At 38.3% G+C, this 27,610-nt stretch overlaps 1 protein-coding gene across 3 annotated transcripts in view; it reads left to right on the top strand.

Moving 5' to 3' along the window:
- Positions 1 to 27,610, top strand: part of LOC307194867 (uncharacterized protein C1orf21) — a 225,083-nt gene that overhangs the window by 112,897 nt on the left and 84,576 nt on the right. The gene's annotated exons all lie outside the window — the stretch shown is intronic.

Genomic DNA, 27,610 nt, shown 5'->3' with positions numbered 1-27,610 from the left:
TGTACTTCACATTCACGCTGTTAAGGTACTGTGGGTTTTGAGTTAACGTGAGAATTCTAATGATCTGAAACAGATAATTAGGAACCTCTTTCTCTAATACAAATCAATATACATGTTCCACCTTAATATTCCAACTCTTAAACAAACAGTAAGTTATCATATTAGCTGATTTCTTAAGAGATTACAGATTGTTAAGAATATGCATTTATTCAGTTATGTTGGAGCAGAATTGTTTTTCTCTTTTGCTTTGGGATTAATTGCTTGCTATTTTTTTCATGTTTGAGTGAATGTATTTTTAAGAAGTTTGCAATGTCATAAAATATTTTCACTTGACTTAAACTCCTTTTTCCGTTATGTGCTTTGTTTTTCTGATTTCTGCTACAGCAGAGGGAGTCAGCAGAATATTCACCAGCGCTCATGAGTATTTAAGGCTGTCATTTTTCCATGATACACTAATGAACATAACAGGCTCACTCTTTTTCCTCTATTCTTTTCTGAACATATGATCTACAACTTGAAAAACTCAAGTATCAACAACTGAGTATTTTAGATCATTTTAAAGGAGTGAAAAATACTCCGATAAAATTTTGCTTTATAAATGGGATTTGGATTTTAAGGTATCCCTTAAGTCACAGAGGTTCATCATACCTGTGGTATATTTTAACATCAATACTTAAATCCAGAAAAGGTAGCTATGACTCAATAGTGAAGTTAATATTATCAGACTTTTTACATGAATTGTTTTTTTTGCTTTGAATAGATAAATAGAAGATCTGAGTAGTTGAAACATCAGTAGTCAGTTTTCTACTGTATTTTATTGAACACAGTTTGTCCTTCCTTGATATAATTTCATCTTAAGTTATGAATCTCATCTTTAGTAATAGTATTTCCATTGGAGGCTAAAGAGACTTTGGTGACCAGTCCGCTGGTGGCTCTTTCTTAGATGTAACTACTAGTGTCCATCTCTACTTCACATGCTTGTATCTCTGAAATCCTAAGGAAGGCAAAGACTTTTATCTTACAGCTTGTGAGTTTTTCCTCAGTGTTGATCTCATCGTATTTAGGGCCAGTACAGCTTTTTTCCTTCTCTCTCAGATTCACAGTCTATCAGTTCCTTGGTGCTAGTGTATTCTTTTTCAGCACTGTGGTCAGAATTGGTGCTACTGCTTTTCCATGCAGACTGAATGGAGATTCAAAAAGAGAGAAATTCTGGCCTATTTACTCATGGATTATCTATGTCAACCCTACACCCCTTTACTCTGCCAGTGAATCAGAGTCCAGGCCACCAAGAGGAGTTTTCAAGTATATGAAGACTTACAAGGAGAATGGGGACTAAATGGTTATTTTTGGTTCTGAGATTTCTAGACTGCGTTCCAAAATTAAATGATTTTCAGTTATTTGGAATTATGTTACCTTTGTCACCTCCATTTGGGGGGATGCATAATCAAGTACTGACCATGCATACCATTTGAGAAAACAACCTCCTAAATTTGAAGCTTACATTGGAAGGTGGACGAGATAGACTTAACAATTCTTTATTTTTATGTCCATTAAAATAATCTGAGAGTCAAGATGTTCTTATGTTTCAAAGAATGATTTTAAGATGTGGCTTGAAGTACTTTTTAAAAGATTTTTTTTTTACCCAAACTGTTGAAATTAAGAGGGTTGGCAAACATAACCAAGGCATATGGCATGATGGTGACAACCATGGGTTTTTGGAGGCAGAAACTGCCTGGATTCAGATCTCAGCTCTGCCACTTACTCATTGCAGGATCAAGTTACTTCACTTCTCTAAACCTCCTGCCCATCCATTGGGGAAAAAGACAGTGCTTCATGGTGCTCTTGGGAGGATTACACGAGGTGATTGTTGTAAAACTTTGAGTGCAGTGCCTGGTACGTGATAAACACCTAATAAGAGTTAGGCATTATCACATAAAACGAAAGGAAAGGATAATGAACGTTGGAGTCAGTGTTCCTTTTCTTTTTCTTTTACGGTAATTGGTGAGAGAGATTTAAGTGAATGTTTTAGGTTAATGCCAGTGTTACATCTGTTTTGAAAAATCTTGCTCTGGAACCATGAAATTACTTAAACAAGTATGTTTTGAGTACCTGTTATGCACAAGGCCCTTACCTGGGTTGAGAGACACTGTGTACTTAAAGTCACTGTCCTTAAGGAGCTTACAGTAAAGTTGAGGGAACTGTTCAGGTCAACCAGTAGCTTACTGGGTGCCTCTGTGTACAAGGCTCTGTCCCAAACTCTGCAGATAAACACAAAAATAAGGAAACCACTGACTCTTACCACAAGGCGCTTGTATTGCAGTAAACAAAGTATGTACCAAATGACTATAAATAAAGCAAGGTTAGATAAATAAAACAAGATTGATTCCAAGAAGACAACACAAAGAGCTGCCAGATATCAAAGAAGGCAGATATCTTGTCTGTTGTGGCATCAGGACCTACTGGATGAAAGAGCTGGTGTTTACAATGGGCCTCAAAGGATGGAATGAGGGAGAGTGCCCCAGGCTGAAGTAACAGAGATGGAAAACCTAACACGTATTTAATAAAAAGCACATGGTCCTGTTTGATTGGGGAGCGGGAGGGGTCAGGAGAAGGCATCAGTAGGAGAGCAGCGGGAAATTAGAGGCAAAACGTAGATGGGGTCATACACAGAGCTTTGATGTCCAGCTGAGAGGTCCAAAATCAATTCAGTGGATTAATGGGAGCCTTTGAAGTTTTTAAGCTAGGGGTTGTCAGAATGAGATTACGATTCAGGAAAGTTTATGTGGAATCAGCAGGTGTACTATGGAGTAGTATGGGGAGCCTGGGTGGGAGGTCATTCATAATAGTTTTTGCAAGAGATAGTGAACCTGAACCAAGCTAGTGGCAGGGAGAATAGAAAAGGTTTAGGCAAGGTTGCCATAGAAGCAACAAGATTTGACAGCTTATTATAGGTATTAAAGGAAGACAGAGGACTCAGGAGATAATGGTAATAACAAGACTGTGACCCCTGGAAAGATGACCGGTAGTGGTGAGAATAAATAGTGACCTCAATGAAAAGGTAAAATCACTAAGAAGGCTTTGATGAAAATACAAAGTGTTCATTCATTCATTATTCATTACTCATTCTTGCCCACCCTTAAAAGATCAAATGTGGTCCACAAGAGAGGGAGTGAAGCGTCCATCACACGACAGTGTAGGAACTGCAGTAACAGAACACCTGTACTGTCAGGGCCTTAGGCTCTGTGCTTTGGGGGATGCAGAGGAGCATCATGTAAAGCTCATCACCCTAGTGGGCTCACTTTCTGGTAGCAGATAGAAGGCATGTGACCTAAATGACCCCAGCTCAAGGTACATTGCGAACGCAGAGGTTGGTTTTGAGCAAGCAAAGCTTTAGGAACTTGCGGATTATCCATGCGAAGGAGTCTAGCAAAGTCCACATCTATGAGTGTGTGGCGCTTGTTACCTGGGACATGCTAGGTGTTCGGTATATTTTTGTTTGCTTGAATGTGGATGGAGGAATGTATGAATAAGAGAAGTTGGACCTCGAGGTCCAACTATTATTTTGTACCTGGTAGTTGCTCAATAGTATTTAGATGTCCAGTCACTTGGGACATCTAAATTCTATTGACCACAGTTTCTGTGGGTGGAAGAGGTTGTGCTGGTTTTCTGTGGCTGTTGATGAGTCATTTATATGTCAACCATTTATGTACTCGGTACAAACATGTGCATTCATCCAATTTTTACCACTGTTGGACATCCATGTATTTCACTTTACTTCTCTCAGACTTTAATTCCTTCTTCAGGAAAGTAGTATAAAGTAGTAGCATTGGCTTTGGAGATTATATATAAATATATATCAATATGGATCCCGGGTTATTTCTAGCTTTATAATTTTCGTCAAATATCTGAAACTTCTGAACTTCAAGTTCCTCATCTGGAATCTGGGAATTATAAAATTATTGAAGTATTAGAAGAAAACATAGGAGAATATGTTTAGAATCTTAGCAAAGCAGGGGAGGCTTTCTTAAGACATAGAAAGCAAAAGCTATGAAGAAAGAAAAATAGTGGGACTTCCCTGGTGGCGCAGTGGTTAAGAATCCACCTGCCAATGCAGGGGACATGGGTTCGAGCCCTGGTCCAGGAAGATCCCACATGCCGCAGAGCAGCTAAGCCCATGCGCCAGAACTTCTGAGCCTGCGCTCTAGAGCCCACGAGCCACAACTCCTGAGCCCATGTGCCACTACTACTGAAGCCCACACCCTAGAGCCCATGCTCCACAACAAGAGAAGCCACTGCAATGAGAAACCCACGCATCGCAACGAAGAGTTGTCTCCACTCACCGCAACTAGAGAAAGCCCACACTCAGCAACGAAGACCCAATGCAGCCAAAAATAAATAAATAAATATATTAAAAAAAGAAAGAAAAATAGTTTATTTCATTAGATCAAAATTAAGTACTTCTGCAAGACAGAATAACTACAGAAAAGTAGTTAATAGATAGGCAACATCCTGGGAGAAAATATTTATGACATAAAAGACAAAGGATTAGTACCGGGATTTCTAAAGAACACTTGTAAATAATTAAGAAAAGGCTAATCCACTAGAAAAATAGGTAAATGAAATGAACAGATGGTTCACAGTAGAGGATATTGGGTAATAAGCATATGAAAAGATGTTCCACATCACTAGTACAGTGGCTACTCTCTTACCCAACCTGCTGCGTTAGAAGACTCGCCCAAACCCCTCTGAAAGAGGCTGACTTCAGTCTAGGGTGGGCTCACAGAATGACTGGTGGGCTACTCTCTAGAATACCTCTGTGCTTTTGCTCTCTCAGTTAAATGTGTGTTTTCCAAGCGCCAGTGCGATGGTTTCCAAACGTGCTTATACTGGATGAATGTCATTGTAATTATGTAATTTAGTTAGGTAATATATAAACCAATGAAACACAAGTGTGGAAAGAGCTGTTTTTGTGAAAATTAAATTAAATGCTTGGAAAATCTTGATGAAGCCAATTACTAAAAACTTACGGTTAAATTAGATTAAATTCTGCACTCAGATTATTTCACAAGGCTTTTACGTTCTCACTTCACTTAAGAAACCAAACCAGGGAATCTTAGATGTACATTATAAGGGTGTGGTTAATGCAGAAAGTATATGTAGAGCCCCAGTCAGTGATCCCTTACTTGAGAAGCCTTGTTCCTGTGTCAAAAGATGGGAGGGGGAATGCACATCTATGTATTTTAAAATAAATAATACGCTTAATGTATATATACATTTTTTTATGTTGCCCTACTTTAACTCACTTTATCATTTAATTACCAGTCCAGATGGTGTTGCCTAACACAACGTTTATTGTAATCAGGGAAATGCATATTAAAACATGATTCCTTAGCTTGGCAAAAATTTGAAGATTGATAATATCAGATTTTGGCATGGTAATAGGAAAATATGTATTTACATACTAGTGGTACATATCTTGGAGGACAATTTAGCAGTATCTATTAAAATTTAAACATGCACTCAGCATCACCCAGCACTTCCATATCTTGATATCCACCCAAGCAGCTGCCCTTGTGAATGAGAAAGCTTGCACAAGGCTTTCACTACAGCATTGTTTCTATAAGTGAAAAATCAAAAATAACCTTCATGCTTGTCACTAGGAGAATGCTACAGCTGTAGTACACTAGACAGCAATTAAAAAGAATGAGTTAGAATTGATGAACTGTCAGGGAGAAATGCAAATTGTAGATTGGATATGTATAGTATGATACCATTTAAGGTTTTTTAATGAAACAAAACAGCAACACCCTACATGTGCTATGAGTACTCATAAATGTACAGGGATCCATAGAAAAGCCTGGATGGATGTGTCCCTAACTACTAAGAGTGGGCACCTGGGGCTTCCCTGGTGGCGCAGTGGTTGGGAGTCCGCCTGCCGATGCAAGGGACGTGGGTTCGTGCCCCGGTCCGGGAGGATCCGGCATGCCGCAGAGCGGCTGGTCGCGTGGGCCGTGGCCGCTGGGCCTGCGCGTCTGGGACCTGTGCTCCGCGGCGGGAGAGGCCCGCGTACCAAAAAAAAAAAAAAAAGAGTGGACACCTGAGTTAATGGGGGACATAAGTGTGCCATGCCTCAGTTTCCTCCTCTGCAAAATGGGGATAATAATTGAACCCACTGTAGCAGGAATTTGTGAAAATTAAAAAGATATTCCTGTAAACTCTTAGCACGGTTTCTGGCATAGAAAATGCAGATAGATGTTGGCTGTTGTCAACAGTGGAGTTAGATTGGGTGTGGTGGTTAGGGGATTTTTAATCCTTATAAAAATATTTTAAAATTTTAATTTTTTAAGGAAAATATGAGTATATTATTTGTGTGATTTAAAATTTATTTTTAAAGGGGATAATAATAACAAAACTCCAGTAACTACTTGCATACCTGGGGATCTGTAATGTAAGTAGGATTGTCATTTTCTCATTATCTTAAATACCCTCAGGTTTTCACCATTCTCTGATCTCTGATTAACAGCAGGCAAGCTCAAGGAGCTCAAGGAAGCTCAAGGATCATCCAGCTTCATTTTATGTAGGTTAATAGTTCTGCATATAAGTAATTTAAGGGTAAATTACTCCAGTCTTGGCACTATTCAGTCCCCTTCCCTCTCCAAAGACAAATAAAAGACATAGTTTTGAAGTGCTCCCTCTCACTACACGCTAAGACATTGTCATTTTTTCCTTGATTAACATTTGTCATTCTTAAGCTGTCCTCCCTTAGGAGTTAATGAATCATTTGATGCTGGTTTTTTGTTTTGGGGGGTTTTGGGGTTTGAGTTTGGGGTTTTGTATGTATTTCCTAGATTTACACGTATTATAATAGTTTTTGACTCACTATTTCCAGATATCTTTGTATAAATGAGAAGGCACTTTTCTGTCAAATGAGACGTATCATGGTTGGGTGAGCTTTTGATTTTAGTATTATCCAGAGAGTTGAAGACTGAGTTGAAACATGCTTGTCTAACTCACCAATTCCTGAGGACAATCAAGTGACAAGATAAGAAATAGAGCATTCTAGTGGGCTTTAGTGGAAGAGGAGAATGAATCAAGCTCTAGGTACACCCTCTTCCCGCCTGTTGAGTTTGTGAGAGCTCCTATACCTGTCTCCGGTACATTACATTTCCAGTAAATGTCAGGACATCCAGTTGCAGAAATGAAGACTTAGAGATTAGGAGACATCTTTGATAAGAGGAAAATTTCCAGCAACCTACCAGAGCTCTCTTTGGAGCAGTGGCATTCAGCTGGTGAAAACTGGGAAGTGGCTCTGACCCACGGAATGTGCTGTGGTTGAAGCAGTCCCCTGGAGGGGGCTAATGTTCTCCAAAGCATTGGAGTGATTGACAGCCTGAAACAAACCAGAGAACAGTCTGCAATTTCACTCATTACCTGTAGGTCAGTAGGAAAGCTAAGTGCTCAAGACTACAGTCACCGTATCACTCTTTCTAGAATATGCCGGTGAGGAACAAGTCATGTGAATGAACATTGTAAACTTTGACTCAACAATGTTTATTATGCTAAGATATATAATTCCCGTCCAGGTGTTCTCTAATGAGGAACCCTCTTAAGGGTCAATTTAAACTCTTTAACAGATACGACCATGTTTACTTATCCTATGACTCTGCAGAGCAACTAATATAATAGCAAACTGACTTTTTGGTTTAAAGGTTGTTCTTGGTGATCTTAGGAGTGACTGTTTATCTTTGAGTGCTCGTCTCACATGGAAGGTCAAGTAATTATTTTTGGAAACCAGATAATGCAAAAGACCATGACTTTGAATCGTCCCAGTTTCCCAAGTCATTTATACATTCCTAGCACTCTTGAGAATAAGGTAAAATAAACTGACAAGGGTAAAGCTGATATTACAGACAAAGGATCAAGCTCTACAAAGCACCTCCTTTCCCCTCCCCTCCCTCCTTCAAGGTGCAGGTTGGATTTGAGCTCAGGCTGGGGCTGGAATGAATTGTGGAGGTGGGAAGAAGTGGGATTTGGACTTGAAGGAGTTACTTCCTGGTTTGCAGACATTCTGGTTTGGTTTGGGTTGAGGGTTCCCAAACCAAGGTGAAGATAGGGGGTGAAGATGCTCCTGAGAGCATCTGTTTTAGACAAGAGAAACCTCTTCCTAGAGCAGCTTCATAAACATCACTTTAGCCCAAGACTCATCCCCAAGATTCCCTGCTTTTCACTCAGTGGTCTCATTCTCATTTCCTGTTCTCGCATGCATAGGACATGGGCACCAGTCTCGGGTTCTTCCAGATAATTAGAGAAACAGCATCAGGATCTCAGACACGAGCTACCTGACCAGAACCGTTTAGTTTCTGGGGAGAAAAACAGCGCATGTGAGCTTTAGTTCTCGCAGCATCTTTCTCTTTTGTTGCAGCACAGATGGAACAGGAGGGAAGAATTCTGTCTCTTCACTGATCTTGGAAAACATTCTTCATCCAACTAGTATTTTTGTGTTACTTGAGCCAGGCACATTCAAGGTCTTACAGTTTCTCCTGGCACTGTGGTAGTTTATTTTAGAGTAGAACAGGAGTAGAGTTTAATTCACTAAGAAGGAGGGATTTGTTGAATCAACCCTCTAAATTTTAAGTGTTGAACAGAAGCAGAGTTCCTAATTCAGGAACAGAATGTTATGAGAATAAAAGAATACCCACAAAGTGCTTTGTAAACATAACGTCCAACACGAATTATAGTGGTTATTGTTGTCACTAGTTAAAAGGCCACTTAGATTCGTTTCTGAGATTAGTTGCTATTTCATGGTGGAAACAAAGTTAAGGAACAGCATTCTTCTGGTTCTAAGTAAGAGTTAATACCTAGTCCCCTCGAAGAAAGACTTATATATCATCATAGCACACTTCATTCTTTCTCGGAGAAAGGGCAATATTAAAGTGTACACAGGTTCCCCCCGCTATCCGAAAGTAGTGTTCCTAGGAAAGTTCCTGTAACCTGGAATGGTGCAAAGTGAAGAAGCAATTACCTTCGGACACGTCTTGCTAACGGATGCACAAAATAAATTGAGGTAAAGCACAGACACAGTTCACAGGTACAGCAGCTTCATGCTGAGATGCTGAGTGTAGTTTCTGGGGAAGGAGCCGTGGTAGTGCCACTCTCACTGCTGGGGGAATGCACTGCCTTTATAATGGCTCCTGCAAAACAAACGCTGAATGCTATTTTCGCTTTTTGCCTTCTTTCCTAAAAGCAAAAATCCTCTTCACATTTCTTTCGGTTAGCGAAAACAGGTACTAATTCTTTTGTAAAAGCAAAGTGGTGTAAAGCGAACTTTGAAAAAGCAGGGAATACCTGTACCCAACAGATACAGAAATCAATGAATCGAAGGTGGTTTTTGGAGCAACTACTATAATCATCCCAAAAGCTAGGCATAGCAGAACATGACTGAAACCCTATTTCAAATAGCTTTTTCTCTTTTCCATACTAATACACTGACACGACCTTATGCAGGTGAAGACGGTGTTAGGGTCCTGGTACAGCATCTCTCTTTTTTCCCATAACTATTTTTTAAGTTGACGTATAGTTAATTTGCAATGTTGTGTTAGTTTCAGGTATACAGCAAAGTAATTGAGTTATACATGCATGTATATATATTTTTTCAGATTCTTTTCCATTATAAGTTATTGTAAGATATTGAATATAGTTCCCTGTGCTATACAGTAGGTCTTTGTTGTTTATTTTATAAATAGTACTTTGTATATGTTAATCCCAAACTCCTGATTTGTCTCTCTCCTCCCCTTTCCCCTTTGGTAACCATAAGTTTGTCTTCCATGTCTGTAAATCTATTTCTGTTTTATAAAATAAGTTCATTTGTGGAATTTAGATTCCACATATAAGTGATATCATATGATATTTGTTTTTTTCTGACTACTTCACTTAATATGGTAATCTCTAGGTCCATCCACGTTGCTGCAAATGGCATTGTTTCATTCTTTTCTATGGTTGAGTAATATTCCATTGTGTGTGTGGGGGGGTATACACACCACATCTTCTTTCTATCCATTCATCTGTTGAGGGACATTTAGGTTGCTTCCATGTCTTGGCTATTGTAAACTGTGCTGCTATGAGTATTGGGGTACATGTATCTTTTTGAATTATAGTTTTCTCCGGATGCATGCCCAGGAGTGGATTGCAGGATCATGTGATAACTCTATTTTTAGTTTTTTTTTTTACAGTATATCTCTTGAATAAATTCCTATTTCAGTGTACTCAGTTCTCACTGTCAGCTAAGTATTGTCTGGGTGCTGACGGAAAAAAAGGATTAACGAGGCACCAGTGTAACTCAGGAAACTCAAGGGGCGACAGATACGTACACAGGAAGTCTCCAGTAGAGGGTCTAATGCAGTCTTTTGGGAGAATGGGAATGGAATGGTGGACCCTGATTGGGAGATCTGAGGAGATTCACAGAGAGCTAGCACTGCAGCAGGGCCTTGAACGAAAGCAGTTTGCATTGGCAAATGAGGAGGGGAAAGGGATTTCAAGCAGAAGGGATAGTGGGAGCCAAGCACAGAGACGTGACATGAATAGTGAGTGGATGGGGAGGCTGATGGAGCACATTGTGAAGTGTTCATTGGGTAGTTAGTGTGTTTTAGCTGTTTTTTCCCAAACGAGCACATTAATTTCTGGTATACAGATAGCCACATTCTTTAGCCAGTTTGCAGCTACAGAATAAATAGAACAGATCTCTGCTCATCTAATTTAAAGGTTGAGGGTGTTGATAATGACTTCCCTTTTCCCAGCATTGTTGCAAAATGTGATTGCTTTTAAATATGCCTTCCTTGGATGCAAAGTGTTTTCTAAAATTTGCTGAACATAGTAACTCTTGATCTCCTCTGCCCTGTAAAGCATAGCTTCTTATTTATCCTCCAGAACCTTCCCTGTTTAACTTTGGGAAGTACAGCAAACACAAACCTTATATTTAAAATTATACCTTATATTTAAATATTAAGGTATAAGGTATACCTTATATTTAAAATTTTGGCCTCTTCTCCAAGAGCCATACCATGATATTTAAATAGACAATGGAAAGAAGCCCTCTTCAAACCTTGATTCTGTTTGATCCACATGGTCATTTTAGATATTGGATTTATTTGTCTCGCTGTTTCAGCCTGGGTATTTTTTACCCAAGTGGCCCAGATACAACAGTGGAGTGGGGGAAATGAGTGACAAGTGAGAGGGCCACCTAAGGCTCACCACCGATTAGAGTATCTAGAACAATAACACAGTCGTGTGCCTTTCCTGCAGGTTGTTCGTATTTCTCTCTTATCACCCCTGTGATGCTAAAAATAAAACCAAAGCATATAAGTTTCACTCATCGATTCGCAAACTCAGTGAGGTAGCTTCACCCAAAATTAATAATTTATGCCCTGGAGGTGAGAATATCAAAAACTGTGGTAATGTTTCCAAGAGTCTGGGCTTTGAGTAGTGTCTCTTCTTATAGACTTTATTTGTGAGTAATTAATACTTAGTATTAACAGAGGTATAGTACTCAACAGCCTCATGATTTGTTTCTAAAAGGTTCTTGGTAATTTTGACAATGGATTCTATACCTGTCATTCCGAAAAGATAGAAATAAATAACCAGGCATAAAAAATTCATACATCTTCTTTGAAAGGGGGGGGATGTATTGTTTAGCTTGTCAACATTATAATAGATACATGAAGATGCCATTGTAACTGCCTACTTCACATTCACAATAGATCTAATTTATTTACTCTATGATAATAGGTGCCAAAGTTCCTCCTTCTTTGAAAATTAAAACAACTGGTAATGACAGATATATTGTCTAAAACTTAATGAGCTGGTTTCATTTTTTTGTTCATGTCAGAGTGTGATGTTATACTGCGGATTTTCATTTACTGACAAAACATCTGCTCATAAGTAGATTATTTGAGGGCTTGCTTGATTGGAGGCAAACCTTTTTTTTTTTTTTTTAAATACGTTATGGATTTGTACAGTTGAGGGCACTTAGACCAGAAACAAGACAGGAATCTAGTGACTAGAACTGGAAGATGAGCTTTAAAGGTTGGTCTCAGAAACAAGGCAGAAGAAAGACAAGTATCACATGATACCACTTATATGTGGAATCTAAAAACATGATACAAATGAAAACAGAAAAAGACTCACAGACATAGAAAACAAACTTATGGTTACCAAGGGGGAAAAGGGGAGGAGGGATAAATTAGGATTTGGGATTAAAATATACACACTACTATATATAAAATAGATAAACAATTCAAGGACCTGCTGTATAGCACAGGGAACTATTAATATATTTGGTATCTTATAATAACCTATAATAGAAAAGAATCTAAAAAAGAATGTGTGTGTGTATATATATGTGTATATATATATATATATATATATATATATATATATATACACACACACACACACACATCACTGAATCACTTAGCTGTATACCTGAAACTAAGAGGTTTTATAAATTTAAAAATAAATAAAAATAGAAACAGAACAGAACGTTCCTTATTAGAAGTGGAGTCCAGGCACACTGACAGGAATCTGGGTCTCCCAAATGCTGACCAGGGTTCCATTACTTCTCCTGAGTCTGAGATAACACAGAGCCTAAAACGAATGTCAGGAAACACCAGCTGTAGACAAAGAACAGAGAATCTCTTTACAGTGAAATGCTTCACAGGCCGTGTGATGCCTTAACAGTCACAGTGCGTAAGCTCGTATCAGAGAATCCCTGCTGGCCAGGAGCTGGTGGTCTAGTGAAACAAGATAAACAACACAGAGCCATTGGATTTGGTTTACTCCTGTTACTCTCTTACTTAATTGTACGTTTTAAATTAATTTTCCCCTGATTATAAATGTACTGCTTGCTTGAATTACTTAAAAACATCCTGGGAAAATACAGAAGTGAGTAAAAAATAAATAAAATTGGTCATAAATCCCATCACAGCTGTTTATGTTTTATGCCTAAATACATAGAAATATAATCTTTTTCTGAACAGAAGTGGACCTGAATTTCTTACAGAGGTATGTATGGTATTTCTTACCATATGTCCAACAGCCATACTTCTAGGATATTGAAAAACTGTGATCCCACAAACATCTTCATGTGAGTGTTGATAGTAGCTTTATTCACAATCACCAAAAAACTGGAAGCATGTAAGATGTCCTTCGCTGGTGAATGAACAAACTATATACAATGGGGTATTATTTAGTGATAAAAAGAAATGAGCTACTAAGCCATGAAAAAACATAGATGAGTCTTAAGTGTACATTGCTCAGTGAAAGAATATAGTCAGAAAGGTACAATACATACGATATGATTCTATTTATATGACATCTGAAAAAGGCAAAACCATCCAGATGGTAAACAGATAAGTGGTTTCCAAAGGTTTGTGGGAAAAGGAGGGCTGAATAGGAGAAACACGGGGAATTTTTAGGGGAGTGAAACTATTCTGTATGAGACTGTAATGGTAGATACATGACACCATGCATTTGTTAAAATGCACTATGCATTTGTTAGAATGCATAGAACTTTACAACAAAGAGAGTGAATTTTAATGTTTGTAAATTAAAAAAAAAAATTTAAGAGGTCAGGGGATCCCAAGATGGAATGTAGACTGACGAAAGAATCTAACAGTATTACAAGTATATGAAATAACCTCACTGAAGAGGGTGACCTAAGTAACTTTGGAAATGATGGATGGAGACTATAAAAGTAAAAGAAATTTTACATAAGCACTGAACTCTTTTTTGCAGTGGAGCTAAGAGTTAACAATTCTGAAAACACTGTAATTAATGAATTTGTGGATGCTGGATGGTGGAGGCAGGTTTCTCACTGTTGGAGTGAGAGGTTAGACACACACGAGAGGTGGCTAGAAGCATCCGGTGGCAGTGGTATAGAGTTGGTGATATCAGTGTGAATTAATGTTTAGCCAAATATAGATATAGATGGATACATGTAGAAATATTGATAGATATGTGTAAACACATATGTAAACATATAGACACATGTATGGGCATGCATATATTTATATACATGTGTGTACATACGTGTGTTGATACCTGTATTTGTAGTATATGTATGCACAGGTGTAGATATGCATGTACACACACACACCACTTTCTTGCTCTCTCAGCTGAGAGGACCTAGAGTCAATGACACTCCAGTAGCAACAAACATACCCAGCACCCGGATCTTGTTTCTAGTACCATTCTCCAAAAAAAGGAACCAAGACTTTTTGGACAAATGGCTGATTATAGGGCTGGGGAATATGTAAGATGATCCTAGAGTATTTTGTGGTGCCCAAATTAGGAAGTGCTAACAGTATATACACACAATGATGGGGTATGTCACAGGGACACAGGAGCCAACTGAAAGAGCTCCGAGCGGTCAAAGCTGAAAGAATTGAAGCAACAAAATTAATCATACAGTATTAGATTGTGCTATAAATATGCAATAGCGCACAATGCATTTACTTTATACAAATTATAAAAATAAATACCCATGGGTCCATACTGATACACATAAATGATTGAATAAATAGAGAAGAATTGATAAATCTCCTATGCAGAATAATTCCAAATCATTTATGTATTACTCTACCCTCAAGGAGGCGGAGCGTAACTTCCCACTTCTTAAGTATGGGCTGTGCGCAGTGACTTCCTTAGAGAGAGAACATTGTGAATATGGGGCAAGAAAGGTAACGTTAGAATGGAGAAAACTGACAAACACTACCCCAGCCAGGTGATCAAAATTAACAGTGACAGTGTTAAGTTTATGTTGATAGCATGTACCCTTGTTATGATGTGATGAGAATGACCTCTGTGGTCTTCCTCCCCAACACCCATGACCTCAGTATAATCATGAGAAAAAAATTAGACAAATCCCAATTGAGGGACAGTCTACAAAATACCTGGCCAGTACTCCTCAAAACTTTCAGGGTCATCAAAACCAAAAAATAATCTGAGAAACTGTCACAGTCGAGAGGAGCCTAAGGAGACATGACAACTAAATGTAATGTAGTGTCCTGGATGTACTCCTGTAACAGGAAAAGGGCACTAAGTAAAAACTATGGAAATCTGAATATCGTTTCAATGTTTGGTTCATTAATTGTGACAAATGAACCATCCTAATCTAAGATTTTACCAGTAGAGGAAACTGGATGTAAAGGTATATGGGAACTCTTTACTATTCTCACAACTTCTCTGTAAATGTTCAACCATTCTAACTTATAAAATTTAAGTATAAAATAATGGACGTGTCCTATACACACTATGGATATACTGTTTGAATATGCCATAATTTAACTAATACTTTATAAAACAATTAAAAAAACTTTTTTTTATATAGCAGGTTTTTATTAGTTATCTGTTTTATTTATATTAGTGTATAGATGTCAATCCCAGTCTCCGAATTCATCACACCACCATCACCCCTCCCCCCACTTTCCCCCGCTGGTGTCCATATGTTTGTTCTCTGCATATATGTCTCTATTTCTGCCTTGCAAACCGGTTCATCTGTACTATTTTTCTAGATTCCAAATATATGCGTTAATATACGATATTTGTTTTTCTCTTTCTGACTTACTTCACTCTGTATGACAGACTCTAGGTCCCTCCATGTCTCTACAAATGACCCAGTTTTGTTCCTTTTTATGACTGAGTAATATTTCATGTATACATGTACCACATCTTCTTTATCCATTTGTCTGTCGATGGGCATTTAGGTCGCTTCCATGACCTAACTGTTGTAAATAGTGCTGCAGTGAACATGGGGGTGCATGTGTCTTTTTGAATTATGGTTTTCTCTGAGTATATGCCCAGTAGTGGGATTGCTGCATCATAGAGTAACTCTATTTTTAGTTTTTTAAGGAACCTCCTTACTGTTCTCCATAGTGGCTGTATCAATTTACATTCCCACCAACAGTGCAAGAGGGTTCCCTTTTCTCCACACCCTCTCCAGCATTTATTGTTTGTAGATTTTCTGATGATGCCCATTCTAACCAGTGTGAGGTGATCCCTCACTGTACTTTTGATTTGCATTTCTCTAATAATTAGTGATGTTGAGCAGCTTTTCATGTGCTACTTGGCCATCTGTATGTCTTTTTTGGAGAAATGTCTATTGAGGTCTTCTGCCCATTTTTTGATTAGGTTGTTTGTTTTTTTAATAATGAGCTTCATGAGCTGTTTATATATTTTCGAGATTAATCCTTTGTCCATTGATTCATTTGCAAATATTTTCTCCCATTCTGAGGGTTGTCTTTTCATCTTGTTTATAGTTTCCTTTGCTGTGCAAAAACTTTTAAGTTTCATTAGCTCCCATTTGTCTATTTTGTTTTTTATTTCCATTACTGTAGGAGGTGATTCAAAAAAGATCTTGCTGTGATTTATGTCAAAGAATGTTCTTCCTATGTTTTCCTCTAAGAGTTTTAGAGTGTCTGGTCTTACATTTAGGTCTTTAATCCAGTTTGAGTTTATTCTTGTGTATGGTGTTAGGGAGTGTTCTAATTTCATTCTTTTACGTGTAGCTGTCCAGTTTTCCCAGCACCACTCATTGAAGAGACTATCTTTTCTCCATTGTATATCCTTGCCTCCTTTGTCATAGATTAGTTGACCATAGGAGTGTGGGTTTATCTATGGGATTTCTATCCTGTTCCATTGATCTGTATTTCTGTTTTTGTGCCAGTACCATATTGCCTTGATTACTGCAGCTTTGTACTGTAGTCTGAAGTCTGGGAGTCTGATTCCTCCAGCTCCGTTTTTTTTCCCTCAAGATTGCTTTGGCTCTTCGGGGTCTTTTGTGTCTCCCTACAAATTTTAAGATTTTTTGTTTTAGTTCTGTAAAAAAAAAAATGTCATGGTAATTTGATAGGGATTGCACTGAATCTGTAGATTGCTTTGGATAGTATAGTCATTTTTACAATATTGATTCTTCCAGTCCAGGAACATGGTATAGCTTTCCATCTGGTCCTGGACTTTTGTTGGAAGATTTTTAATCAGTTTCAATTTCATTACTTGTGATTGGTCTGTTCATGTTTTCTCTTTCTTCCTGGTTCAGTCTTGGAAGCTTATACCTTTCTAAAAATTTGTCCATTTTTTTCCAGGTTGTCCATTTTATTGGCATAGAGTTGCTTGTAGTAGCCTCTTATGATGCTTTGTATTTCTTCAGTGTCCGTTTTAACTTCTCCTTTTTCATTTCTTTTTGTTAAATTTTTTTTTTTTAATTTTTTGGCCATGTTGGGTCTTCGTTGCTGTGTGCGGGCTTTCTCTAGTTGTGGCGAGCAGGGGCTACTCTTTGCAGTGTCCATTGTAACTTCCTTTTAATTTCTAATTTTATTCATTTGAGTCCTCTCCCTCTTTTTCTTGATGAGTCTGGCTAAAGGTTTATCAATTTTGTTCATCTTCTCAAAAAACAGCTTTTAGTTTTATTGATCTTTGCTACTGTTTTCTTTGTTTCTATTTCATTTATTTCTGTTCTGATCTTTATGATTTCTTTCCTTCTACTAACTTTGGGTTGTTTGTTCTTCTTTCTCTAGTTCCTTGAGGTGTACGGTGAGATTGTTTATTTGAGATTTTTCTTGTTTCTGAGGTAGGATTGTATCGCTATAAACTTCCCTCTTAGAACTGCTTTTGATGCATCCCATAGGTTTCGGATCGTGGTGTTTTCATTGTCATTTGTCTCCAGGTATATTTTTGATTTCATCTTGGATTTCTTCAGTGATCTCTTGGTTATTTAGTAACGTATTGTTCAGCCTCCATGTGTTTGTGTTTTTTATGTTTTTTTCCCTGTAATTTATTTCTAATCTCATAGGGTTGTGATCAGAAAAGATGCTTGATACGATTTCAGTTTTCTTAAATATACTGAGCCTTGATTTGTGACCCAAGATGTGATCTATCCTGACCCAAGATGTGATCTATCCTGGAGAATGTTCCATGTGCATGTGAGAAGAAAGTGTAATCTGCTGTTTTCAGACAGAAGGTCCTATAAATATCAATTAAATCTCTCTGGTCTATTGTGTCACTTAAGGCTTGTGTTTCCTTATTACTTTACTGTCTGGTTGATCTGTCCATTGGTGTAAGTGAGGTGGTAAAGTCCCCCATTATTACTGCATTACTGTTGATTTCCTCTTTTATAGCTGTTAGCATTTGCCTTTTGTATGGAGGAGCTCCTGTTTTGTGTGCATATGTATTTATAATTGTTATATGTTCTTCTTGGATTGATTCCTTGATCATTACTTAGTGTCCTTCCTTGTCTCTTGTAACATTCTTTATTTTAAAGTCTATTTTATCTGATATGAGTATAGCTACTCCAGCTTTCTTTTGATTTCCATTTGCATGGAATATCTTTTTCCATCCCCTCACTTTCAGTCTGTGTGTATGCCTAGGTCTGAAGTGGGTTGCTTGTAGGCAGCATATATATGAGTCTTGTTTTTGTGTCCATTCAGCAAGCCTGTGTCTTTTGGTTGGAGCCTTTAATCCATTCACATGTAAGGTAATTATCGATATGTATGTTCCTATTACCATTTTCTCAATTGTTTTAGGATTGTTTTTGTGGTCTTTTTCTTCTCTTGTGTTTCCCGCCTAAAGAAGTCCCTTTAGCATTTGTTGTAAAGCTGGTTTGGTGGTGCTGAATTCTCTTAACTTTTGCTTGTCTGTAAGGCTTTTGATTTCTTCATCGAATCTGAATGAGATCCTTGCCAGGTAGAGTAGTCTTGGTTGTAGCTTCTTCCCTTTTGTCACCTTAAATATATTCTGCCATTGCCTCCTGGCTTGTAGAGTTTCTGCTGAGAAATCAGCTGTTAACCTTATGGGGGTGCCCTTGTATGTTATTTGTCGTTTTACCCTTTTTGCTTTTAATAATTTTTCTTTGTCTTTAATTTTTGCCAGTTTGATTACTATGTGTCTTGGCATGTTTCTCCTTGGGTTTATTCTGCCTGGGACTTTCTGCACTTCCTGGACTTGGGTGGCTATTTCCTTTCCCATGTTAGGGAAGTTTTCAACTATAATCGCTTCAAATATTTTCTGGGGTCCTTTCTCTCTCTTCTACTTCTGGGACCTCTATAATGTGAATGTTTGTGCATTTGTATTATGTTTAATGTTGTCCCAGAGGTCTCTTAGGCTGTCTTCATTTTGTTTTCATTCTTTTTTTTTTATTCTGTTCTGTGGCAGTGAATTCCACCATTCTGGCTTCCAGGTCACTTATCTGTTCTTCTGCCTCAGTTATTCTGCTATTGATTCCTTCTAGTGTATTTTTCATTTCAGTTATTGTATTGTTCATCTCTGTTTGTTTGTTCTTTAATTCTTCTAGGTCTTTGTTAAACATTTCTTGCATCTTCTTGATCTTTGACTGCATTCTTTTTTTGAAGTCCTGGGTCATCTTCACTATCATTATTCTGAATTCTTTTTCTGGAAGGTTGCCTAGCTCCACTTTGTTTAGTTGTTTTTCTGGGGTTGTATCTTGTTCCTTCATCATGTACATAGTCCTCTGCCTTTTCATTTTGTCTATCTTTCAGTGAATGTGGTTTTCGCTCCACAGGCTGCAGGATTGTAATTCTTCTTGTTTCTGCTATCTGCCCTCTGGTGGATGAGGCTATCTAAGAGGCTTGTGCAAGCTTCCTGATGGGAGGGACTGGTGGTGGATAGAGCTGGGTGTTGCTCTGGTGGGCAGAGCTCAGTAAAACTTTAATCCGCTTGTCTGCTGATGGTTGGGGCTGAGTTCCCTCCTTGGTGGTTGTTTGACCTGAGGTGACCCAGCTCTGGAGCCTATAGACTGTTTGGTGGGGCTAATGCGGACTCCAGGAGGCCTCACACCAAGGAGTACTTCCCAGAACTTCTGCTGCCAGGGTCCTTGTCCCCGCAGTGAGACACAGTCACCCCCCGCCTCTTCAGGAGACCCTGCAACACTAGCAGGTAGGTCTGGTTCAGTCTCCTATGGGGTCACTGCTCCTTCCGCCTGGGTCCTGATGCACCCACTACTTTGTGTGTGCCCTCCAAGAGTGGAGTCTCTGTTTCCCCTAGTCCTGTCGAAGTCCTGAAATCAAATCCCCCTAGCCTTCATAGTCTCATTCTCTGGAAATCCTCCTCCCAGTGCCGGACCCCCAGGTTGCGAAGCCTGATGTGGGGCTCAGAACCTTCAGTGGGTGGACTTCTGTGGTATAAGTGTTCTCTAGTTTGTGAGTCACCCACCCAGCGGTTATGGGATTTGATTTTATTGTGATTGCTCCCCTTCTACTGTCTCATTGCGGCTTCTGCTTTGTCTTTGGATGTGGGGTATCTTTTTTTGGTGAGTTCCAGTGTCTTCCTGTCGATGATTGTTCAGCACTTACTTGTGATTCCAGTGCTCTCGTCTGAACAATTTTTCATAATACTTTGTATCTCCAGTCATTCCCTTAGCATAAATCCCTATGTGTAAGATGACTGAGACAAAGGGATTTTTTTATATATGTATTCCAAATTACCCTCTCTCCTAAAACAATCTTTTACCAACTTACCTTCCCATCACCAAAGTATGAGTGTCCATTTTTCTTGACCCTTTACCACGTGGGGAACTTTATAACTTTTAGTTGTTGCTACCCTGTATCTTTTTGTTTTGATTTGCTTTTTTTTGGTTACTAACGAGTTGACACTTTTAAAAATGTGTTTATAACTTAGAATGTAAGGTCCACAAGGATGAGATCCTGTTTGTTTTATTCAGGACCTAATATTAATACTAATAATACTAATAAACATTTAATGAATAAATCATATTTCTTATGTTTCATGTTTGCTGGAATTGAACGTTTTCCTTTCATTGGACCCTAGGGGTAAAAAGGCAGGAGAAAAGAATTTGTTAATTTTATTCTTACACGTGAATATGAAACTATAAAACTGGATATCTTCATGAGGAATTCCTAAGTAATGGCCTCCTTGGATCTTATTCAGTTAAGTTGGCCCATCCTTTATTATTCTGCATTTGAGTTTTACCCAAGATCCTGGCTATTGCAATAAGAACATTGCATAAGATGGGAACAATCGTGACCTTTGGGGAATCATGACATTAGGTGAAATTAATCCCAGATTAAAATCTCCTTCTAGAATCAGTCATCCACCCATCCATCTGTACCTCTTTCCAGTCAATTGGGATAAAGAACTGGGACAGCAGTATTTTTTAAACAGGTTTGAAATATTCATCAGTTATTCCAGTAGTGCTGAATTAAACATACAAATATGGTTAGGCAGCATCGCTTCCCTGACTGCTGAGAGATTTAAGTCATTCAATAGGTTTCATACTCCTGAAGAAGAGTGCCCTTACCCAGTGTTGTGCACTGAGAGAATCAAAACTTATGTGGGGCTTCCCTGGTGGTGCAGTGGTTGAGGGTCCGCCTGCCGATGCAGGGGACGTGGGTTCATGTCCCGGTCCGGGAGGATCCCGCGTGCCGCGGAGCGGCTGGGCCCGTGAGCCATGGCCGCTGAACCTGCATGTCTGGAGCCTGTGCTCCGCGATGGGAGAGGCCTGCGTACCGCAAAAAAAACCAAAAACAAACAAACAAAAACTTATGTGATTCCCGCTAACTGAACTGAGATGAACTCTTTGAACTGGATATTATTGGTCTTACTCACTTAGTCATAGAAAATATGCTCAAAAGTTACTTCTTAAGGTATCTCTCAGTTTGGGGAGTACATTGACATTACCTGCTAACAATAACAGTATTTTCTGAGTTGGAGCAATGGTGAATTTTTTTACTCCTTAAATAGTTCTGCATCTACGTTTCTGTAGTACAGTGATATTTTACTTTGTTTTAAGGCAAAGATACATGTACCTGCAGAGATGAATGGAAAAAATAGCTTTTATTTTAAACTTAACATTAGCTATTAACACCTCCTTTGTTTTATTTTTGTATAAATTTTGGTTATTATAATAATTATTTTCATACCATTGGTTTCCATGGAAAATTAACTTCCAGTGTAACATCTTAATTTGTCATCAAATTTTCATAAAATTTATGCAGTGTAGTCTTCAGTGTGGTTGGATCATAATTTTATTCCTTTGTTTCATGACATCTTTCTTTTCCATCATTTGATTTTGTGTTTTTTTTTTTAAACCAAGAAATCATATCAGCATTAAGAAAGATTGGCTTATGGTTCTGATTGTGTAAGCAGAAGCCATATCAGTGTTGTGACGTACACAGGAATTTTGTGATCAGATCATGAAATGCATCTGAAGAATCCACAAGAGAAGTTTGCTTGTGTCAACTGACCAAAAAAACAAAAAAAGTTATGGGGGCAGGGTATCTCTGGGTTGCAGGGTTATGGAAGATTCTTCTTTTTTAAAAATTCCTTTCTGTTTTCCTCCTTAATGAACATTTATTACTTTTACAACTCAGGGAAAGGAAATTATACAAAAAGCATTTAAAACACAAGGATTCACAGCAGAAGAACAAAATTCATGCTACCACAAATATTAGTTGCTTTTTTTCTGGAAATGCACATCTCTGTGAGAAGAGGGAAAAGGACCGTTCATCCAATTTCCATCTCAGTTGAGAACCAGTGGAAACGTCATTCTGCTATAGGTGGTGTGGTAGATGAATGAATGCAGCCCTATAACTTTTCAGGGCTTTGTAAACTAGGAAGGGAAAAACAATTTGTCCATGTGGACAAATTGCTTTACTTTTTAGGAATTCTTTAAAAGATCCAATGAAAGTAATGTTGTGAAACTATTCCCATTATTTAGCAAAGTGGCAATAATTTAAAATTTTTATTGTTGGAGTTAATGAAAGAAAACTTGAGTTAACCAAATTGCCCAGGGTTTAGAGTATATCGATCAAGCACCATCATTCCTTTATTCTTGCCTTGTTATTGAAAGTTTTTTGAAATATATTTTAATTGCCCTCTTTTTGTTAGTAAGTACAGGATTTTGAGTATTAGTAAATTTTTCTTTCATGATTCACTATCTTGCCCTGGCCTTAAGGTTGTTGTTAAAAACACCAAAAACTGAACAATATATCCAGAGGCTGAGGAGATTTGGCTAAATCTGTGCTAGCCTTCTGACATCCCCTAGAAAAGAGTTTATTTTTTATCTAAACATTATTTTCTCTTATACTTAACCTACAAGTATTTTTGGAGTATCCTTCTGTTTCCAAAATTTTATTTTTTTACTTTAGAATCATTTAGTGCTGAATTCTCTCTTATCAACTCAGGTGGAATTTGGCAGGTAATACAAGCATAAATCAGGTTATTGGCATCCTGAAGTTGTTCAGGGACTAAACTGTGTTTGATTACTGCTTTAAAAAAATGAGAATTGTTTGGCAGCCATATGGTAAACTAACTCAAAATATATCTAATTTTGCTGTGAACCCACTGTGTTTAAGAATGTTCACATAGGTACATTTTCATAGTCTCTCAATTCTTTAAAGGAATAACCCTCAACAGGAGAATTTGCTTAGCTACCATGGCAGGGATGTATGATATTTGAATACATACCCCCAAATATCTACTCCCAGTTGCTTAAAAGAAATAGTTGCTTCACCCCATAGAAGAAAACCAGTACCACCACTGTTCTGATTATCTATTATTGTTGCATCACAAACCACTGAAAAATGTAGTGCTATAAAATAGCAAGTTATTATTATCTTGTGGTTCTGTGGAGCAACTGGGTTTAGCTAGACAGTTCCTGCTTAGGGTCCCTCACGCACTTGCACTTAGCTGTTGGCTGGGGTTGCAGTCATCCTAAGGTTCAACTGGGCTTCGTCACAGGGCTGGCAATGGATGTTGGCCGTGAGGTCAGCTGGGGCCGTTGACAAGTACCTATATATGACTTTTCCACATGGCTTGGGCTTCTCACAGCATGGTGGTCTGAGGGTAATCATGCTTCTCACCAGATAACTGGCTTCCCAGAGGCAGCGGCCCTTCTTCCAATTCTATTTGTCAGGGCAGTCACAGAGCCTGCCCAGATTCAAGGGGTTGAAATTATAGGCTCTGCCTCTTGATGTGGGAGTGGCAAGGTTATATTGCGGAGCACAGGGCATGGGAGATAGTATAGCAGCCGTCTTTGGGAACTGCCATCTGCTACAACCACCAGCCTGTTCAGATGTTTCCATGGGTAGGGACCACTTTATGTGAAAAGCCTTGTGGGAAATCCCACTGACTTCAGAAACCTGGATTGTGTCCTTGGATCTACTTTCTATTTTAAAAGAAAAGCTGACAGAGACACATCTACCTCATGCTTGGGTCCTGAGCAAAACACCTCTATAAGTACCAGATACCCCAAAGGCTTAAATGTATCTAGTTACATCATTCCTAAGTCTTCTCAGATATAAGATGACATCTAAACAAGCCTAAGAAAAGCAATCTTCGGCATCAAACCTAGCCAGGCTACTTTCTAACTGGATGACCTTCCTCAGACCGCATGAGCCTTGGTCTCTCATCTGTAAAGTAGGAATAACGATTTCCCCAGGTTGATTTGAGGAATTAGGTGATTTTTGTAAAACACCTAGTATGCTGCAGCACACCGTTAAGCACTTAACGAAAGATAGCTGTTTTCCTCTTACCTCTATCTTCCTGCTTTCTATGTGCTTCATATGCCCTCAAAACCAGCTCCTAGAGAGTTCCAGGCACTTCAGTGTTTACTGACTTAGGTTTTACTGTTCTGTTGAACATCATCCATAGAATTTTTTCGTGAAGTTTTCTAATTAATTTCAATTTCAGGTCTTTGAACTTATTAGTATCAAAATCAACATTAATAATTTTTTACTTTCCTAAAAACGTTTCCCATGTGGTGGCTGATGTTGGATCATTGGGTTTAAAGTGGAAGATCTCCATTTTAGTCTTAATGACTAATTTTCAAGTTTAAATTAGCTCATGTTATTGGAATTTAAGAAAGAACAAATAAAGTGAATTTATAATGGGTGTTTAACTAGAATTTGTCATCACGCATAATGAGGAAAAACTGTGTAGCTCTAGGCAGCTCTCTTGTCTCAAGAGTCTGCTAATTAGCTAAATGTTTGGCATATCTCAGTAACCCTAGTAGCCTGTATAATTAAAATTAGCTTTGAACACACAGTATCCCACATCTTGTTTTCTTTTTTGAAGGCATCTTCTTCAACTGGGAGCTTTCCAATAATAGTTCCTCAGCCCTGAACTGATCTCAGGATAAGGAGGGAACATGTCCACCAAATGAATCTTTTTATTTTGTGTGTCTTTAAAGAAGGTTCAAGTGGGAAGCATTTTTTAGAGAAAAAAATAAATCCTTTATGGGGTTAGAGTTCGCAGTGGTTTCCCAATCATTGAAGAGAGTACAGAAAGATTCAACATAGATGGACAAGTAGTTTATCCTTTTTAGTTCATTTAATTTTTTCACAAAACTTTAGGAATATCAGGAAATTAAAGATTTTTTTTAAAGTCTGGCACTGGTATAATAGAGCATGCTACAGGTTGAACTGTCTTGTCAAGATTAAGGAAAGAAAATGTCTCAACCCCATTCATTCAATCAGTCACTCGACAAATATTCCTTAGTCAGTTACATGACAGTTACTGTCCTTGGATTTGGAGATTATGAGGAATACCCACATTTCTGTCCTTGAGGAGCTTACTGTCTAGAAGGAGAAGGTAAGCCAGTGAACATGCAGTTTCCAAGCAGCAGGCTAACAGGCCTAATGAGTAAACACATGGTACCATGCACACTGAACCCAAACTTACTACATCTGGAAGTCTTCTTCCCAGAAGAAGACCTTCTTCTATCAAGAGAGGTCCCTTTTATATTCTCATTTAGCTAAACTACCTTCAGCATCAAAGCTCTGTGAAAAAAGAGTATTGAGAAATATGGGCTCTTGATTCTCCATCCTTTGTACATAGCATATGGTGCTTTGATGTTACAGGTGATTCTTGGGAATATCCTCTGCGCCGGAAGTGTGTGTTAATTCAGCAAGTGGTTGTTTGGTCCTTGTCATGTTCTGGAAATTGTGCTGAGAGCCAGGAATACAATGTATACCAAATTGTATAAAACATGGTCTTTGCCTTTGTGAAAGTCATAATCTGTAAGAAACAAGCTGGTAAAGAAATGTAGAAACAATATGGTACGTGGTGACTTACAAGCATAAATTTCTAACTGAAAGAGCAGCAGATAAGGGAACAGTTAACTGTGCCTCTGGAGGTCCGGGAAGGTAGGAGCCTTGAGGGATGAATAGGAGTTTTGAGGAAGACCAGGTGAGGAAAAGTAGGAGCAGAGGCCAGGGGCTTAAAAGGTCTTGGTGTCAACTCAGAACTCTCTCAGATCTGGAGTGAGGTAGGTGTGGCAAGGTTCAGGGTCTGAAAGACTGTACACCATCATAACAAAAAGGAACGAACTGTCATGTAGTGACGAAGCCTCTGAACTCCCACAGACCCATGTTCAAATCTTTGCTCTCTCGCTCACGAGCATGTTACGTAACCTCTCTGAGCCTGAATATCCTGAGGACACACTTATAGTACCTACCTAAGGGGCTGTTGTAAGGGTTATAGAAGACAATGCAAGGAAAGCACTTAGCACAACACATTGCACATTAGCAGACACTCAGTCAATGTTAGCAGTTGCTTTTACTGCTGGATTTGATCCCCTGGACATCAGAAAGCTAGTGAAAGTTATTGTTCTCTTGCTGTTGTCACTGTGGATTACTGAACCTCTTTTTGCTTCATCTTAAAATGTTGTTTTGATGATTTTGAAAGGTAATATTTGTAAAGTGCTTAGAACAGTGCCAGGATCATAGTAAGTGCTATGTAAGTGTTTATCACATAATTTAATCTGCTAAGGGATAGAAATATGGTTTTCTGATTTTATACGTGAGTAAGCTAATCTCAGGGAAGTTAAAACTTCTTGCCTAAGGTAGTACAGCTAATAAAGTGCGGAACCTGTGTTTCATTTCATATTATAGCAATTGCATCTTAAAATTTGATTTAAAAAGATGTAAAGTCTGACCATCACAACACGTTTTTAAATTTTGTGAATTCTTGTCAGGTGCTTTCTGTCTTCACTCAGGTACAAGTAATAGTTGTTTTACAGAGCGGGAGTCATAGCCAGCGTGTAACTTTGCATTCCAGTTTTTTCTTAGCATCATATCATTTTCCATTTTCCTTTATAGTCATCGTGTTAAATTTTAATGGGTGTGTAAAAGTACTTCAAATTGATTTTCCTTAGCTTTTATCCTGCTGTTGGGTATTAGTCTATTTCCTGTTTTTCATTATCATATAGTACCTGATGCCACTGTAAGCGTATCCCTAAATACAGCCATTTTCTTCTGTTGATTTATTTCCTTACATAAGTTTCCAGGGGTGGGATCATTGGGTTGACCATTATGAATAGTTTTATTGTTTTTGACATACATAACCTGGTGCCTTCCACCAGCAGTGAATGGAGACTGCCAATTTCAACACCGAGATAAAGGGACAGAATTGATGACCTCTCTAGCAATGAGTGTTTTATTTTTTTAAACTCTTGCTAATTTAGTTAAGAATAAAAATGATACCCCAAGGCCAGTTTATTCTTTTGCATGTTTTGATTATTTTTATTTTTTGAAATGGGTTGTCACCTAATTTGTAATGCCCTCTTTTATGCCATCTTCTCTTACCC

This window comes from Stenella coeruleoalba (assembly GCF_951394435.1).
Source record: "Stenella coeruleoalba genome assembly, chromosome: 1".
In the NCBI taxonomy this organism is placed as follows: Eukaryota; Metazoa; Chordata; class Mammalia; order Artiodactyla; family Delphinidae; genus Stenella; species Stenella coeruleoalba.
This window is presented reverse-complemented; position numbering and strand designations above follow the sequence as displayed.